This window comes from Canis aureus, chromosome 15, assembly GCF_053574225.1.
Source record: "Canis aureus isolate CA01 chromosome 15, VMU_Caureus_v.1.0, whole genome shotgun sequence".
NCBI classification, from domain to species: domain Eukaryota; kingdom Metazoa; phylum Chordata; class Mammalia; order Carnivora; family Canidae; genus Canis; species Canis aureus.
The window spans coordinates 45,538,525-45,557,056 of record NC_135625.1 but is presented as its reverse complement, the minus strand read 5'-3'; the positions used below and the strand labels follow the sequence as shown (position 1 = coordinate 45,557,056).

At 54.2% G+C, this 18,532-nt stretch overlaps 1 long non-coding RNA gene across 1 annotated transcript; it reads right to left on the bottom strand.

The window, feature by feature from the left end:
- Window positions 1-4,639: 4,639 nt before the first annotated feature.
- Window positions 4,640-18,532, bottom strand: LOC144284648 (uncharacterized). The gene is made up of 2 exons (XR_013353094.1): window positions 14,548-18,532; window positions 4,640-7,430 (listed from the first exon to the last, which is right to left on the bottom strand). It is a non-coding gene; the product is annotated as an uncharacterized LOC144284648 (long non-coding RNA).

Here is an 18,532-nt window from a genome sequence, read left to right as displayed (position 1 = left end):
TCCAGGGACACCGGACAGTGTCGCCCGCACTGTCCCTTCTTCTCCAGAGATACCGGTCAGTGTTGGGCATGTTGTCCCATCCTCTCCCAGGACACCAGACAGTGTCACCCGCATGGCCCCTACACTTAGGGACACTGGGCCCTGTCATCTGCACCCCATCACCTCCTGTCATAGGACACAGCATAGTGTCGGCCATGCTGTCCCTTCCTGCTCCAGGATACAGGGCAGTGTCGGCTGCACTGTTCCCTCCTCTCCCAGGATCCCATGCAGTGTTGGTCACTGTGTCCCCTCCTCTCCAGTGACAACGGTCAGTGTCTGCCATGCTGTTTCCTCCTCACCTGGGACACCAGTCAGTATTGTCTGCATGGTCCCCTCCTCTCCTGAAACACTGGACAGTATTGGCTGTGCAGTCCCTTCTTCTCTGGGGACATCAGTCAAGGTCAGCTGCACTGTCCCCTCCTCTCCCAGGACACCGGACAGTGTTGGCTGTGCAGTCCCCTCCACTTCGAGGACACTGGGTAGTGTTGTCCATGCTGTCACATCTAGTTATCAGACACTGGATGGTGGTCTTTGCTGTCCCCTCCACTTTGGGTAAAATGGGCAGTGTTGTCCAAGCTGTCATCTCTTGTCACAGGACACCAGGAAGTGTCAGCCATGCCCTGCCACCTCTCCAGGGACGCTGGTCAGTTTTGACTGTTCTATCCCTTCCTCTCCAGGGACACCAGTCAGTGTCGGCCATGCTGTCCCCTCCTTTTCGGGGCACCAGTCAGTGTAGGCTGTTCTGTCCTCTCCACTTCGGGGACACCAGGCATTGTCATCTGCACTCTAACTTCCTGTCACCGGACACTTGGTAATGTCAGCTGCGCAGTCTTCACCTCTCCTGGGATACCTGTTAGTGTTGGCCACGCTGTCCCATCCTCTATGGGGACACCGGTCAATATCTGCCGTGCTGTTCCCTCCTCTCCCAGGACACGGGAAAGCGTTGGCAGTGCTGTCCCATCCTCTCCAGGGACACTGGTCAGGATCTGCCATGTTTTGCCCTCCTCTTCGAGGACGCCAGTCAGTATCACCACACTGTCCCCTCCTCTCCTGAGACACTGGACAGTGTTGGCCACATTGTCCCATCCTCTCCGAGGACACTGGACAGTATCTGCCACGCTGTCCCCACCTCTCCCAGGACCCCGGACAGTGTCAGATGTGTGGTCCTCTCCTCTCCCAGGAAAATGAGTGTTGGCCACGCTGTCCCCTCATCACCCTGGACCCCATCAGTGTTGGCTACATTGTCTCCTCCTCTCCCGGGACACCAGTCAGTGTTGGCCGTGCTGTCACCTCCAGTCACAGGACACTGGGTCATGAAAGCCATGCAGCTCCTTCCTCTCCTGGGACCCCAGACAGTATCAGCTGCACTATCCCTGCCTCTTGGGACACCAGACAGTGTCAGCGCACTGTCCCTTCCTCTTCGGGGCCATTGGGCAGTGTTATCTGTGCTGTCACCTCCTGTCATGGGATATTGGGTAGTGTCAGCCGTGCTGTTCCCTCCTCTCCCAGGATAGTGGGCAGTGGCATCCACTCTCTTCCCTCCTATCCCAGGATACTGGGCAGTGTCGGCCACGTTTCCACTCCTCCCCCAGGACACCAGTCAGTGTCTGCCGTGCTGTCCCTCTTCTCCTGGGATACTGGACAGTGTCACCCACGTTGTCACCTCCTGTCATGGGACACTGGGTAGTGTCAGCCCCGCAGTCCACTCCTCTCCTGGGATATCAGGCCATGTCAGCCATGCAGTCCCCTCCTCTCCGGGGAAACGGGTCAGTGTTGGCCACGATGTCCTATTCTCTCCCGGGACACTAGACTGTCTCGGCTATGCTTTCCTCGCCACTTCGGAGACACTGCACAGTATCATCTACGCTGTAACCTCCTGTCACCAGACACTGGTAGTGTCAGCTGTGGAGTCCCCTCCTCTCCTGGGACACATGGCAGTGTCAGCTGCGCAGTCCAGTCCTCTCCTGGGACCCCAGCTAGATTGGATGCACAGTCCCCTTCTCTCCTGGGACCCTGGACAGTATCAGCCATGCTGCCCCCTTCTCTGCCAGGACACCAGACAGTGTCAGCCGTGCTGTCCCTTCCTTTCTGGGGACACCAGTCAGTGTCAGCCTTACTGACCCCTCCTTTCTGTGGACACAAGTCAGTGTTGACCCCACTGTCCCTTCCTCTACCAAGACACTAGACAGTGTCACCTGCATGGCCCCTACACTTCGGGACTCTGGACCATGTCATCTATGCTATCACCTCCAGTCTCAGGACATGGTTTAGTGTCAGGCACACTGTTCCCTCCTGTCCTGGGATACAGGGCAGTGTCGGCCGTGCTGTCCCCTCCTCTCCCAGGACCCTGGGTAATGTCGGCCACTCTGTCCACTCCTCTCTGGTGACAACGGTCAGTATCTGCCATGCTGTTTCCTCCTCGCCAGGGACACCGGTCAGGCTTGTCCACGTGGTCCCTTCCTCTCCTGGGACACTGGACTGTGTTGGCTGCAAAGTTCCCTCTTCTCTGGGGACATTGGTCAATGTCGGCCGTGCTGTGCCCTCCTATCCCAGGATACTGAACAGTGTCAGCTGTGTAGTCCCCTCCACTTTGGCACTGGGCAGTGTTGTCCATGCTGACATGTCCAGTTACAGGACACTAGGTGGTAGTATTTGCTCTCCCCTCCACTTCGGGGAAAACAGGCAGTGTCGTTGAGCTGTCATCTGTCACGGGCCACTGAGCAGTGTTGGCTGTGCTGTCCCCTCTTCTCTCCAGACTCTGGACAGTGTAGTCCATGCTGTCCCTTCTCTCCCGGGACCCTGGGCAGTCTTGGCCGCACTGTCCCTTCCTTGCTGGGGACACCTGTCAGATTTTGTTTTGTTTTGTTTTTTGTTTTTGCTTTTAAGAAATGTATTTATTTTATTTTTTTAATAATAAATTTATTTTTATTGGTGTTTAATTTGCCAACATACAGAAATGTGTTTATTTTAAAGATAAGATCACATCATTCCAAAAAATTATATTTATGTCACACATATGACAAACATGTAAAAAAATGCATTTTGTTGGATTTTTTTTCCTTCTGAAATTTCTTTTTAATTTCTTTTTATTGGAGTTCAATTTGCCAACATATAGCATAACACGCAGTGCTCATCCCATCAAGTGGCCCCCTCAGTGCCTGTCACCCAGTCACCCCCACCCCCCACCCACCTCCCTTTCCACCACCCCTTGTTCATTTCCCAGAGTTAGGAGTCTTCATGTTCTGTCTCCCTCTCTGATATTTCCCACTCATTTCCTCTCCTTTCTCCTTTATTCCCTTTCACTTTTTTTTATTTTTTTATTTTTTTTATTTTATTTTATTTTTTTTTAAATTTATTTATGATAGTCACAGAGAGAGAGAGAGAGAGGCAGAGACACAGGCAGAGGGAGAAGCAGGCTCCATGCACCGGGAGCCTGACGTGGGATTCGATCCCAGGTCTCCAGGATCGCGCCCTGGGCCAAAGGCAGGCGCTAAACCGCTGCGCCACCCAGGGATCCCCACTTTTTTTTATATTCCCCAAATGAATGAGACCATATAATGTTTGTCTTTCTCCAATTGACTTACTTCACTCAGCATAATACCCTCCAGTTCCATCCACTTCGAAGTAAATGGTGGGTATTTGTCATTTCTAATGGCTGAGGAATATTCCATTGTATACATAAAACACATCTTCTTTATCCATTCATCTTTCGATGGACACCGAGGCTCCTTCCACAGTTTGGCTATTGTGGACATTGCTGCTAGAAACATCGGGGTGCAGGTGTCCCGGCGTTTCATTGCATCTGAATCTTTGGGGTAAATCCCCAACAGTGCGATTGCTGGGTCGTAGGGCAGGTCTATTTTTAACTCTTTGAGGAACCTCCACACAGTTTTCCAGAGTGGCTGCACCAGTTCACATTCCCACCAACAGTGCAAGAGGGTTCCCTTTTCTCCGCATCCTCTCCAACATTTGTGGTTTCCTGCCTTGTTAATGTTCCCCATTCTCACTGGTGTGAGGTGGTATCTCATTGTGGTTTTGATTTGTATTTCCCTGATGGCAAGTGATGCAGAGTATTTTCTCATATGCATGTTGGCCATGTCTATGTCTTCCTCTGTGAGATTTCTGTTCATGTCTTTTGCCCATTTCATGATTGGATTGTTTGTTTCTTTGGTGTTGAGTTTAATAAGTTCTTTATAGATCTTGGAAACTAGCCCTTTATCTGATATGTCATTTGCAAATATCTTCTCCCATTCTGTAGGTTGTCTTTTAGTTTTGTTGACTGTATCCTTTGTTGTGCAAAAGCTTCTTATCTTGATGAAGTCCTAATAGTTCATTTTTGCTTTTGTTTCTTTTGCCTTCGTGGATGTATCTTGCAAGAAGTTATAGTGGCCAAGTTCAAAAAGGGTGTTGCCTGTGTTCTCCTCTAGGATTTTGATGGAATCTTGTCTCACATTTAGATCTTTCATCCATTTTGAGTTTATCTTTGTGTATGGTGCAAGAGAGTGGTCTAGTTTCATTCTTCTGCATGTGGATGTCCAATGTTCCCAGCACCATTTATTGAAGAGACTGTCTTTTGTCCAGTGGAGTCTTTCCTGTGCTGTCAACTGGTCAGTTTTGACTGCTCTGTCCCTTCCTCATCAGGGACAATGGTTGGGGATGGCCTCACTGTCTCCTCCTCTCCAGGGGCACTGGTTAGTGTTGGTCGTGCTGTCCCCTTCTCTCTGGAGACACTGGTAAATATCGGCCACGCTGTGGCACCTTTCCGGAGATACTGGCCCATGTCAGCCGAGTTGTCCACTTATCTCCTGGGACAATAAGAGTGTCGGCCACATTGTCCCCTCCACTTTGGGGACATTGGGCAGTGTCATCAATGCTGTCACTTCTTGTCACAGGACACTGGAGAGTGTCAGCCATGCTGTTCCCTCCTCTCCTGGGACAGCCAGCAGTTTCTGCTGTGCTGTCCCTTCCTCTCCCAGGACACAGGGCAGTGTCTGCCACGTTGTTCCCTCCTTGCTGGGGACATTGGTCAGTGTCTGCTGTGGTGTCCCCTCCTCTCTCGAGACACTGGACAGTGTTGCCTGCGCTGTCCCCTTCTCTCCGGGGATACTGGTCAGTGTCAGTTTCGCTGTCACCTCCTCTCCCAGGACACCAGATGGTGTCCCCTGCATGGCCCCTACACTTTGGGACTCTGGGCTGTGTTGTCCATACTGTCAACTCCTGTCTCAGGACACAGTTTAGTGTCAGGCACACTGTCCCCTCCTGTCCTGGGATTCAGGGCAGTGTTGGCCATGCTGTCCCCTCCTTTCCCGGGACCCCAGGTAGTGTCAGCCACTCTGTCCACTCCTCTCCGGCAACAACGTCTGCCACACTGTTCCCTCCTCGCCGGGTACACCGGTCAGTCTCATCCACTAGGTCCTCTCCTCTCCCAGGACACTAGACAGTGTTGGCTGTGCTGTTCCCTTGTCACAGGGGATACCGGCCTCCCCTCCTCTCCTAAAACACTGGACAGTATTGGCCGTGCAGTCCCCTCTTCTCCAAGGACATCGGTCAATGTCAGCTGTGCTGTCCTCTCCTCTCCCAGGACATCGAACAGTGTCGGCCATGCAGTCCCCTCCATTTCGGGGACACTGGGCAGTGTCATCCATGCTGACACGTCCAGTTACAGGACATGGGGTGGTGGTCTTTGCTCTCCCCTCCACTTTGGGGAAAATGGGCAGTTTTGTTGAGTTGTCATCTCCTGTCACAGGCCACTGGGCAGTGTTGGCTGTGCTGTCCCCTCCTCTCCCCAGACCTCGGCCAGTGTAGTTCCCTCCTCTCCAGGGACCCCAAGCAGTCTCAGTCACACTGTCCCCTCCTCGCCGGGGACACCGGTCAGTTTTAACCATTCTGTCCCTCACCGGGGACAACAATGGCTTTGGCCGCACTGTCTCCTCCTCTCCAGGGACACTGCAGTGTCAGCCATGCTGTCTCCTCCACTTCAGGGACATTGGGCAGTGTCAGCTGCGCTGTCCCCTCCTCTCCCAGGACATCGAGCAGTGTCAGCCACGCTGTCTTCTCCTTTAGTGGGACCCAGGGCAGTGTAGGCCACCCTGTCCCCTCCTCATCTGGGACAACTAGCAGTGTCAGCCACGCTATCCCTTCCTCTCCAAGGACACTGGACAGTGTTGGCTGCACAGTCCCCACCTCTCTGGGGACATGGTCAGTGTTGGTCATGCTGTCCCTTCCTTTCCTGAGACACCAGGCAGTGTCAGCCGCGCTGTTTCCTCCTCACAGGGGACACCAGTCAGTGTTGGCTGCACTGTCCCATCCTCTCTGGGTACACCAGTATCACTCATGCTATCCTCCCCTCTCCGGGGATACCAATCACTGTCAGTCACACTGTCCCCTCCTCTCCATGACGTAAGGCAATGTCTGCTGTGTTGTCCACTCCAGTCCCGGAACAGTGGTCACTGTCAGCCGTTCTGTCCCCTCCATTTAAAGGACACCAGTCAGTGTTACCCACACTGTCCCCTCCTGCCCCGGACACTTGTGTAGTGTCAGCCGCACTGTCCCTCCTCTCCGGGACACAGGGCAGTGTCCACCGTGCTGTCCCCTCCACTTCCGGGACCCCAGACAGTGTTGGTCATGCTGTCCCTTTCTCTCACGAACTTGGGCAGTGTTGGCCATGCTGTTTCCTCCTCTCCTGGGATCCCGGACAGTGCTGCCCACACTGTCTCTTCCTCTTCTGGGACCCTGGGCAGTGTTGGCCATGTTGTCCCCTCTTCGCCTGGGACCCTGGACAGTGTCACCTGCGCTGTCCCCTCCCCTCCTGGGACCCAGGGCAGTGTCGGCCACACTGTCCCCTGCTCTCCTGTAACACCAGATAGTGTCGGCCCCGCTGTCCCTTACTCTCCCAGGATCCCGAACAGTTTCATCCGCACTGTCCCCTTCCTTCCTGGGACCCCAGGCAGTTTTGGGTCTGGTCCCCTCACCAACCAGGACCCCAGGCAGTGTCGGCCGCGCTCTCCTCTCCTCTCCCTGGACACTGGCAGTGTCAGGTGTGCTGTCCCCTATTCTCCAGGACACCAGTTAGTGTTGGCCACGCTATCTCTTCCTCTCTGGGGACACCAGTCTGTGTCGGCCGTGCTGTCCCCTTCTCTCTGGGGACACTGGTCAATGGCAGCCATGATGTCCCCTCCTCTACCGGAACACCAGACATTGTCAGCCGCATTGTCCCTCCACCTGGTGGACATCAGGCAGTGTCTTCCGCGCTGTCACCTCCTGTCACAGGACCCTGGGCAGTGTCGTGTGCACTGTCACCTCCTGTCATGGGACATTGGGTAGTGGTGGCCATGCCCTCTCCTCCTCTTCCGGGATCCCTAGATGTGTCAGCTGCGTGGTCCTCTCTTACCCTGGGACAACAGAGAATGTCAGCCGTGCTCTCCACTCCACTTCTGGGTAAACGGGTAGTGTTACCCATGTTGTCACCTCCTGTCATAGGACAGTGTCAGTTGAGCTGTCCCTTCCTCTATCAGGACTCTGAGTTGTGTTGGCCATGTTGTTCACTCCTCTCCGGGGACATAGGTCAGTGTCCTTCATGCTGTCACCTCCTATCATGGGACACTGGGAAGTGTCATCTGTGCTTTTCCCACTGCTTGGTTACACAAGGCAATGTGGGGCATGCTGTTATCTCCTGTCACAGGACACTGGGTAGTGTCAGGCACGCTGTCCCCTCCTCTCCCGAGACCCCGGGCATATCGGGTGCAATGTTCCTTCCATTCCTGGAATCCCTGGAGTGTTGGCCATGCTGCTCCCTCCTCTCCCAGGACCCTGGGCAGTGTCGGCCACACTCTTGCCTACTCTCTCAAAACCCTGGACAGTGTTTGCTGCGCTGTCCCCTCCTTTCCGGGGATATCAGTCAGTGGTGGCCGCACTTGTCCCCTTATCTCCCAGGACACCAGACATTGTTGGCTGCGCTGTCCCCTCCACTTTGTGGACACCAGGCAGTGTCTTCCACACTGTCACCTTCTGTCATGGGACACTGGGCAGCGTCAGCCGTGCTATCCACTCCTCTCCTAGGACTCTGGGCAGTGTCAGATTCATAGTCTCCTCCTCTCTCAGGACCCTGGGCAGTGTTGGCCATGCTGTCCTCTCCTCTAACAGTACAAAGGGCAGTGTAGACTGTGCTGTCCTCTCTTCTCCCAGGATAATGGGCAGTGTCTTTTCTGCGGTCCCTTCCTCTCCCAGGACCCTGGGCAGGACCTCCATGCTCCCCACACTCCTAACAGGACAATGGGCAGTATTGGCTGAGATATCCCACCCTCTCCCAGAACAGTGGGCAGTGTCACCCACGCTGTCCCCTACTTTCCCAGGACACTGGACATTGTTGGTTGTGCTGTTCCCTCCTCTTTCAGGACACTGTGCAGTGTCAGTTGCAATGCCCACCTCTATCAGGACACTTGGAAGTTTGGCTGCGCTGTCTCCTCATATGTCGTGACCACAGGCAGTGTTGGCCCCGCTGTCCCCTCCTCTCCTGAGATGCCAGGCAGTGTGGGCCCCACTGTCCCCTCCTCTTCCAAGACACTGTGCAGTGTCAGTTGTGTTGTGCCCTCTGTACCAGAACACTGGGCAATGTCAGCTGTGCTATCCCCTCCTCTCTCAGGACCTGAGAAACAAGCATTCCTTGCAGGCATCTTCTAAATAGCTTCTAACATAAGGAAGTTAGAAGCTATGTTCACAGTAGTTGGGGAGACCCAAGGGATGGACACTTAGCATGACATTCAGAAAGAAGTATTCCTTGATCATAACCTTAAACTGGCATATAACCTATTAGAGTTAGAAGCTAGCTCCACTATAGGTGAGCAGGTGAAATCGGAAGTCCCTGTACTGAACTCTGAGACACAAGCATTCTGTGCTTGCAGCTTGCCACCAGCCACTCACCAACGGAGGGTACAAGCTAGCTCCACAGGAGTGGAGGGCCCATGGAAATGCTATTTAGGGAACTGTGAGCAACCAGAATCCCTGGAGAGCATCTGTGAACTACCATCTCACCTACTGGCTTAGACCTAGATCAAAAGCACGTGAGGAGGGTTGAGGGAAATGCAGCCTACTGCACTCTGAGAAACAAGCGTTCCTTGCAGGCAGCATCTGACACACCTCTAACATAAGGGAGTTAGAAGCTATATCCACAGTTGGTGTGGAGGCCGAAGGGACAGGACCTGTTCCTTACTCTCAGAAAGAAGAATTGAACACCGCTCACATCTAGGATCTCACCTATGGGACTTAGAAGCTAGTGCTGCTCTAGGTGTGGAGGTGCAGTGGAAAGGCACTGTACTGAACTCTGAGACACAAGCATTCTGGGCCTGCAGTTTGCCACGAGCTTCTCAACCACGGGAGGTACAAGCTAGCTGCACGGGAGTGGAGGGCCCATGGAAATGCTGTGTAGTGAACTGTGAGCAGCTACCGTTCCTGGAGAGCAGCTATGCACTCTCCTCTCGCCTATTAGATTTAGAACATAGGTCAAAAGCATATTGTGAGGCTCAAGGGAAATGCGTCCTACTGTGTCCTGAGAAATAAGTGTTCCATGCATGCAGCTTCTGACAAGCCTGTAACATAAAGGAGTTAAGAACTCTGTCCACAGTAGGTGTGGAGGCACAAGGGACAGGCTCTGTACTCACCTCTCAGAAAGCAACATTCCTTGAATGCAGCTTTCAACTAGCCTCTCCCCTATGGGAGTTAGAAGGCAGCTCCAGTATGGAAAGGTGCTGCACTGAACTCTGAGACAGAAGCATTCAGGGCCTGCAGCTTGTCAGTAGCCTCTTATCCAGAGAAGTACAAGCCAGCTCCACAGGAGTGGAGGGCCCATGGAAATATTATGCAGCGAATGCTGAATGCTCTCTAGCATTCCTGGAGAGTAGCTTTGCTCTACATTCTCACCTACCGGCCTTAGAAATTAGAACAAAAGCACCAGTGGACACTCATAGAAAATGCGGCATTCTGCACGTTGAGAAACAAGCATTATCTGTAAGCAGCCTCTGACAAGCATCTAACATAAAGGCAGACGTTATTTCCACAGCAGTTGTGGAGTACTGAGGGACAGGCCCTCTGCTCAGCTCTTCGAAAGAAGGAAACCTTCAATGTAGCTTACAACTAGCCCCTCAACTATGAGAGATAGAAGCTAACTCCACTCTAGGTGAGGAGGTGCCATCGAAAGGCGCTGTACTGAACTCTGAGACACAAGCATTCTGAACCCGTAGGTTGCCGCCAGCCGCTCCTGACAGGAGTACAAGCCCCTGCACGGGAGTGGAGGGCCCACGGAAATGCTGTGCAGTGACCTGTGAGCAACCAGCGTTCCTGGAGAGCAGCTTTGAACTACCCTCTCACCCACCAGCCGGAGAACCAACATCAAAAGCACCTCAGGGGCAGCCCCGGTGGCGCGGCAGTTTAGCGCTGCCTTTGGCCCAGGGCGTGATCCTGGAGACCGGGGATCGAGTCCCACATCGGGCTCTCTGCGTGGAGCCTGCTTCTCCCTCTGCCTGTGTCTCTGCCTCTCTCTCTCTGTGTCTCTCTCATGAATAAATAAATAAAATCTTAAAAAACAAAAAAAACCCAAAAAAACAAAAGCACCTCAGGTGGCTCGTGGTAAATGTGGCCTACTTCATTCTGAGAAATAAGTGCTCCCTGTAGGCAGCTTCTGTCAAGCCTCTAACATAAGGGATTTAGAAGCTTTGTCCACAGTAGGTCTGGAGGACCAAAGGACAGGTTCTCTGCTCAACTCTCAGGAAAAAAGCATTCTTTGACCGCAACTTTCAACTAGCCTCTCATCTATGGGAATTAGAACCTAACTCCTCTCTAGGTCAGGAGGTGCCATGGAAAGGCACTGTACTGAGGTCTGAGATGCAAGTATTCAGGGCCTGCAGCTTGTCACTAGTCTCTCATCCACAGGAGGTACAAGCTAGCTGCACAGGAGTGAAGAGCACATGGAAATACTATGTAGTGAACTGTGAGCAACCAGCGTTCCTGGAGAGCAGCCTTGCTCTATACTCACACCTACCAGCCTTAGAACCTAGAAGAAAGCCCCAGTGGACACTCGCAGAAAATGTGTCCTATTGCACACTGAGGAACATGCGTTCCTTGCAAGTAGCCTATGACAAGCCTCTAATATGAGGTAGTTAGAAGAGATGTCCAGAGTAGTTGTGGAGCACCAAGGGACAGGTCCTCTGCTCAACTCTTACAATGAAGAGAACCTTCAACGTAGGTTACAACTATCCTCTCACTTATGGGAGTTAGAAGCTAACTGCACTCTAGTTGAGGAGGTGCCATAGAAAGGCGCTGTACTGACGAGACACAAGCATTCAGGCCTTCCACACTGTCCCCTCCACTTAGGGGACAACGGGCAGCATTGTCCATGCTGTCACCTCCTGTCATACAACACTGGGTAGTATCAGCTGCGCGGTCCTCTCCTCTCCCAGGTCCCCAGGCAGTGTTGGCTGCACAGTCTCTCCTCTCCTGGGACATCTGGGAGTCTCAGCTGCGCTGTCACCTCCTCTCTGGGGACACCAGGCAGAGTCAGCCGCGCCGTCTGCTCCTCTCCTAGGACCCTGGGAGTGTTGGCTGCGCAGTCCCCTCCCCTTCTCTTGGGACATCAGTGTCAGCTACACTGTCCCTCCTTTCCCAGGACCCCAGGGTGTGTCAGTCACATGTCCCCTCCTCTCCTGGGACATAGGCACTGTTGGCCGTGCTCTCCCCTCCCCCCGGAGCCCCAGGAAGTGTCGACCATGCTGTCTCCTCCTCTCCCAGGACCCTGGGCCATGTCAGCTGTGCTGTTCCCTCCTCTCCCAGGACTACAGGCAGAGTCGGCTGTGCTGTCCCCTCCTCTCCTGGGACACGAGACACTGTTGGCCGCATTCGCCTCCTCAATTTGCAAACACGGGGAATTGTTGTCCACGCTGTCGCCTCCTATCACAGGACACTGGGTAATGTCAGCTGCACAGTCACCTCCACCCCCTGTATATTGGACAGTGTCAGCTGCACTGTCCCTTCCTCTCCTGGGATGCCCAGCAGTGTTGGCAATGCTGTCTACTCCTCTCTTGGGACCCCAGGAAGTATCCCCTGCGCTGTCCCCTCTTCTCCCGAGTTATCAGTCAGTGTCATTCATGCTGTCACCTCCTGTCATGGGTAACTGAGCTGTGTTGTCCACGATGTCCTCTCCACTTTGGGGACACCTTGCAGTGTCGTCCACACTGTCACCTCCTTCACGGGACACTGGATAGTATTAACCTCACTCTCCCTCCTTTCCTGGGACCCCGGTCAGTGTTGGCCACGATGTCCCCTCTCCCAGGACCCCAGACAGTGTCAGCCGCACTGTCCCCTCCACTGCTGGGACCCTGGGTGTGTCGGCCACACTCTTCTCTCCTCTTTCAGGACCCCGGGCAGTGTTGGTCCCGCTGTCTCTTCCTCTCCTGGGACCCCAGGCAGAGTTGGCCGTGCTTTCCTCTCCTCTCCTCTAACAGGACAATGGGCAGTGCACACCGTGCTGTGCCCTCCTCTCCCAGGACACTGCACAGTGTTGGCTGTGCTGTCCCCTCTCTACCAGAATATCCCCTCCTCACTCAGCACCTGAGAAACAAGCTTTCCATGCAGGCAGCTCCTGACTAGCCTCTAACAAAAGGAAGTTAGAAGCTATGTCCACAGTATGTGTGGATGCCCAAGGGACAGGCCCTTTGCTCAACACTCAGAAAGAAGCGCTCCTTGAATGTAACTTTAAACTAGTATCTAACCTATCGTAGTTAGAAGGTAGCTCCACTCTAGGTGAGGAGATGAAATGGAAAGGCTCTGTACAGAACTCTGAGACACAAGCATTCAGGGCCTGCAGCTTGACTCTAGCCACTCACCCATGGTAGGTACGAGCCAGCTGCACAGGAGTGGAGGGCCCATGGAAATGCTCTGTAGTGAATTGTGAGCAACCAGCATTCCTGGAGAGCAGCTTTGACTACCATCTTATCTCTGGGCCTTAGAACCTAGATCAAAAGCACGTGTGGAGGCTCACGGGAAATGCAGCCTACTGCACTCAGAGAAACTAGAGTTCCTTGCAGGCAGCTTCTGACAAGCCTCTAACATAAGGGATTTAGAAGTTATGTCCACAGTTGGTGTGGAGGCCGAAGGGACAGGCCCTTTTCTCAACTCTCAGAAAGAAGCATTCCTTGAATGCAGTTTTCAACTAGCCATTCACCTACGCTAGTTAGTAGCTAGCTATATTCTAGGTGAGGCGTTGCCATGGAAAGAAAGGCATTGTGCTGAACACGGAGACACAAGCATTCTCCTCAGCAGCTTGCCAGTAGCCTCTCACACATGGGATGTAGAAGGTAGCTCCACAGGAGTGGAGGGCCCATGGAAATGCTATGTAGTGAATTGTGAGCAACCAGCCTTCTAGGAGACAGGTTTTCCACTACCCCCTCACCTACTGTCCTAACCCTAACCCAGCACCTAGCACCTAACCCTAACCCCTAATTCTAACCCCTAACCCTAACCCCTAATCATAACTTTACCCTAATCTCTAACCCTAAGCCCAAACCTGAACCCTAACCTTATCCCGAACCCAAACCCAACACTAACCCTAATCCGAACCCAAACCCTATCTCCTAACCTGAACCTGAACCCTAACTCCTAAACCTAACTTGAACCCAAAACTGAACCTTAACCCTAACCCTAACCTGAACCCTAATCTTAACCTGAACACGAACCTTAACCTAACCTGAACCCTAACCTGAACCCGAATTCGAACCCCAACCCGAATCTAAACACTAACCCTAATCTAAACCTTAACCCAAATCAGAAACTTAACCCAAATCCGAGTCTTCTTGAACCCTGAACCCGAACCTGAAACCTAACTTGAACCCTAACCCTAACCCTAACATGAACCCTAAACTGAACCCTAACCCAAACCCTAACCCCTAACCTGAACCTGAATCCTAAACCTGAACCCAACACTAACCCTAACCCAAACCCAATCCTAACCTGAACCCGAACGCTAACCCTAACCCTAACCTGAAACCTTACCAGAACCCTAACTGGTCCCTGGAACCTGAACCCTACCCCGAACCTGAACACAAACACTAACCCGAATCTGAACCCTAACCTGAACCCGAACACAAACCTGAACCTTAACCCCTAACATCTAACCAGAACACGAACCCGAGCCCTAACTTTAACCAAACCTAAACCCTAACCCAAACCCAAACCCTAACTTGAACTGAACCTAAACCCTAACCCAAACCCGGACACTAACTCTACCCAAACCCAAACCCTAACCAGTCCCCAAACCCGAACCCTAACCCTATCCCGAACCTGAACCCAAACCCTAATCCTGAAGCCAAACCCAAACCCCAACCCCTAAACCTAACACTAACCACTAACCCTGAACCCCTAACCCCTAACAATAACCCCTAACCCCTAACCCTAACCCAAACTGCTAACCCCTAACCCTAACCCTAAGCATAACCCTACCATTAATTCTAACTGTTCACTTACCTGTGTTTTTGAGTAGTCCCTGCCGAAGTCGCTGTGTATCCGACCAATGGCTCTAGAATCCTCCAGCAGGTCCTGAGAAAGTCACACTTCTGTTCTTGTGGACATGGCCCTGTACCCTCCCCTGCGGGTCCTAAAAGGCCAATTTCTATAGGCATGTCGGGGCCTCCATCAGGCCCCATACTCACCACAGCCAGTCCTGAGGACACCAGGCTCCTGTCAGTGTGTATGGGGCCCCATGTCTTCCTGAACCATAAACAATGGGTCCTGAGGACAACTGGGGCTACAGTCACTGTGGACACCGCCTCACATCTCCCAAAGCCTCACAGCAGGTCCTGAGGAGGCCGGGGGCTCCTGTCAGCTGGGATATGGCCCCACGTCCTCCCAAACACTCATAGCGGTTCCTGAGGAGGCCAGGGGCTCCTGTCAGTAGGTATGCACCTCACATCTTCCTGAAGACTCACCGTGGGTCAGCCCAGGGCTCCAGTCAGCATGGATGGGGCCTGACATCCTCCTGAGACCTCAGCTTGGGTCTTGATGAGGCCAGGGGCTTCTGTCAGCATGGATGCAGCCCCACATGTCCCGAAGACTTCACAGCAGGTCCTGAGGAGGACGGACGGGGGTCCTGTCAGTGTGGACGTGGCCCCAAATATTCCTGAAGCCTCACTGTGGGTCCTGAGGAGGCCCCGGGCTCCTGCCAATGTGGACAGGGCCCACATCCTCCTGAAGCCTCACCTTGGGTCCTGAGAAGGCCAGGGGCTCCTTTCAGGGTGGAGGCAGCCCCACATCTTTCTGAAACCTCACTGTGGTTCTTGAGGATGCTGGGAGCTCCTGTCAGGATGAACACATCCCATGTGCTCCCCAAGCCTCACTGGGGGTCATGAAGAAGCTGGGGGCTCCTGCCTGCATAGACCCGAACCCATGTCCTCTTGAAGCCTAACTGCAGGTCCTGAGGAGCCCAGAGGCTCCTGTCAGTATGGACGTGGCCCCACAACTTCCTGAAGCTTTACAGTGGATGCTGAGAAGGCTGGGGGCTCCTGTCAGTATAGACGCAGCCCCACATCTTCCTGAAGTCTCACCACAGGTCTTGAGGAGGCTGGAGGCTTCTGTCAGTTGCACATGGCCCAAATCTTCCTGAAGCCTCACCGCAGGTCCTGAAGAGGCTGGGGCTCCTGTCAGTTGGACCAGGCCCCACATGTCGCAAAGCCTTCATAGCGAGTCCTGAAGAAGCTGGGGGTCCAGTCAATGTGGATGTAGCCCCACATCTCCTGAAGCCTCACCTTTGGGTCCAGAGGAGGATGGGGGTCCTTTCAGCATGGACACAGCCCCATGTCCTCCTGAAGCCTCACCTTGGGTTCTGAGGCAGCTGAGGGCTATGGTCAGCGTGGACACAACCCCACATCTTCCTGAAGCCTCACAGAAGGGAAGGTTCCTTCATCAGGTTGAGGAGGCCAGGGGCTCCTCTCAGCATGAACGCGGCCCCACCTCTTCCTGAAGCCTCACCGCAGGTTGAGGAGGCCAGGAGATCCTGTCAGCATGCATGCAGCTTCATATCTTACTGAAGCTTCACAGTGGGTGGGTCCTGATGATGCCAGGGGCTCCTGTCAGCATGGATACAGCCCCACGTCCTACTTGAGCCTCACCATAGGTCCTGAAGAGGCTGGTGTTCCTGTCAGCAAGGACTCAGACCCACATCCTCCTGAAGCCTCATCTTGGGTCCTGAGGAGGCCAGGAGCTCCTGTAACTGTGGAAACAGCCCCACATCCTCCCCAAGACTGACTGCTGGTCCTGAGGAAGCCGGGGGCTCCTGTCAGTGTGGACTCGGCTCCACGTCCTCCTGAAGCCTCACCTTGGGTCTTGAGGAAGCCAGGGGCTGTTGTCAGCATGCACGTGGCACCACATCTTCCTGAAGACTCACCACAGGTTGTGAGCAGTCTGGATGCTCCTGTTAGTGTAGACATGGCCCTACAACTTCCTGAAGCCTCACCATGGGTTGAGAAGGCCAGGGGCTTCTGTCAGTATGGATGCAGCCCCATATCTTCTTGAAGCCTCACCTTTGGTCCTGAGGAGGCTGTGGGCTCCTGTCAGTGTGGACGCAGCCCCACATGTCCTGAAGACTATACTGCAGGTCCTGAGGAGGACAGGGTCCTGTCAGTGTCAATGTGGCCCCACATTTTCCTCAAGTGTCACAGGGGTCCTGAGGAGGCCGGGGGGGCTCCTTTCAGCATAGACATGGCCCCATGTCCTCTCAAAGCCTCGCCACAAGACCTGAGGGGGCTGGGGACTCCTGTCAGCATGGACATGGCCCCAAATCTTCCCAAAGCCTTCACAACAGGTCCTGAGAAGGCCAGGGGCTCTTTTCGGCATGGACGCAGCCCCACATCTTCCTGAACCCTCACAGCCGGTCCTGAGGAGGCCGGGGGCTCCTGTCAGCATGGACGGGGCCCCACATGTCCCGATGCCTTAACAGCGGGTCCTGAGGATGCCAGACTCCTGTCTGCGTGGTCGTGGCTCCATGTCTCCCTGAATTGTCAACAGTGGGTCCTGAGGACGCCAGTCTTCTGTCAGTATGGAGGCAGCTCCATGTCCTCTCAAACCTTCACTGTGTGTCCTGAGGAGACCGGGAACCCTGCCAGTGTGGACGGGGCCCCATGTATTCCCGAAGACTCACCTTGGGGCCTGATGAGGGTGGGGGTCCTATTTGTGTTGACACAGCCCCACATCCTCTCAAACCTTCACCATGGGTCCTGGGTAGGCCGAGGGCTCCTGTCAGTGTGGACACGGCCCCATGTTCTCACCAAGCCTAACCATGGGTCCTGAGGAGGCTGGGGCTCCTGTCAGCAAGGACGCAGTCCCACATCCTCCTGAAACCTCACCTTGGGTCCTGATGAAGCCAGGGCTCTTGTTGGTGTGGATGCAGCCCACGTCCTCCCGAAGCCTCACCTTGGGTCCTGAGGAGGCTGGGGTTCTGACAGCATGGACACAAACCCACATCTTCCTGAAGCCTCACCACCGGTCCTGAGGATGCCAGGGGCTCCAGTCAACATGGACACGGCCCCAAATCTTCCTGAAGTCTTCTCAGCGGGTCCTGAGGAGGCCGGGGGCTCCTTTCAGCATGTATGCGACCCCACATCTGAAGCCTCACCGCGGTTTGAGGAGGCAGAGGATTCCTGTCAGCATGGACACAGCCCCACATCTTTCCAAAGCCTCACTGCATATCCAGAAGTGGCTGAAGGCTCCAGTCTGTGTGTACGTGGCTTCACATCTTCCTGAAACCTCAGTGCATGTCCTGAGGTGACCAGGGGCTCCTATCAGCATGGACGCAGCCCCACATCTTCCTGATAACTCACCGTGTCCTGAGGAGGCTGGGGGCCCCTGTCCACATGGACATGGCCCCAAATCTTCCCAAAGCCTTCACAGTGGGTCCTGAGGAGGCCGGGGTCTCCTTTCAGAATGGACGTGACCCCACATCTTCCTGAAGCCTCATCGTGGGTTTAGGATGCTGGGGGCTCCTGTCAGCGTGGATGCAGCCTCACATCTCATTGCCTCGCTGTGGCTCCTGAGGAGGCCGGAGGCTCCTGTCAGTGTGGATGCAGCCCCACATCTTCTGAAACCTCACAGCAGGTCCTGAGGCCAGGGGCTCCTTTTAGCGTGGACGGGGCCCCACATGTTCCCAAGCCTTCACAGTGGGTCCTGAGGATGCCATGCTCCTGTCTGCATGGTCGCGGCCCCACGTCTCCACAAATCATTGACAGTGGGTCCTGAGGACATCAATCTGTCAGTGTGGACGTGGCCCCACATCCTCCTGAAGCATCACCACTGGTCCTGAGGAGGCTGGCAGCTCCTGCCAGTGTGGACATGGCCCCACGTCTTTCTGAAGCCTCACCTTGGGTCCTGAGGGGGTCTTGAACCCCTGTCAGCTTGGATGCGGCCCCAAGTCCTCCCCAACCCTCCCTAAACCTCCTCAGCACGACCAGGCTCCCGTACT